The sequence below is a fragment of the Penaeus monodon genome, chromosome 34, assembly GCF_015228065.2.
Source record: "Penaeus monodon isolate SGIC_2016 chromosome 34, NSTDA_Pmon_1, whole genome shotgun sequence".
NCBI lineage: Eukaryota > Metazoa > Arthropoda > Malacostraca > Decapoda > Penaeidae > Penaeus > Penaeus monodon.
In genome coordinates this window covers 23,714,104-23,714,310 of record NC_051419.1, presented here as the reverse complement: position 1 = coordinate 23,714,310, position 207 = coordinate 23,714,104, and the positions used below count along the sequence as shown (strand labels likewise).

General features: G+C 46.4%; 1 protein-coding gene across 1 annotated transcript in view; it reads left to right on the top strand.

Moving 5' to 3' along the window:
* Nucleotides 1-207, top strand: part of LOC119594651 — an 18,237-nt gene that overhangs the window by 2,094 nt on the left and 15,936 nt on the right. The gene's annotated exons all lie outside the window — the stretch shown is intronic.

Here is a 207-nt window from a genome sequence, read left to right as displayed (position 1 = left end):
AAGAAGTGTGAGGATAGAGGGAGAGTGGAGGGAAAGTTGTTGGAGGGAGAGTTGTTGGAGGGAGAGTTGGAGGGAGAGCTGTTGGAGGGAGAGTTGTTAGAGGGAGAGTTGTTGGAGGGAGAGTTGGAGGAAAGAGGGTAATGCTCTGTATTGCGTGGGAATTGATTTTTGTTAAATTGTTTATCCTTAATTCGGCTTTTTCCTGTG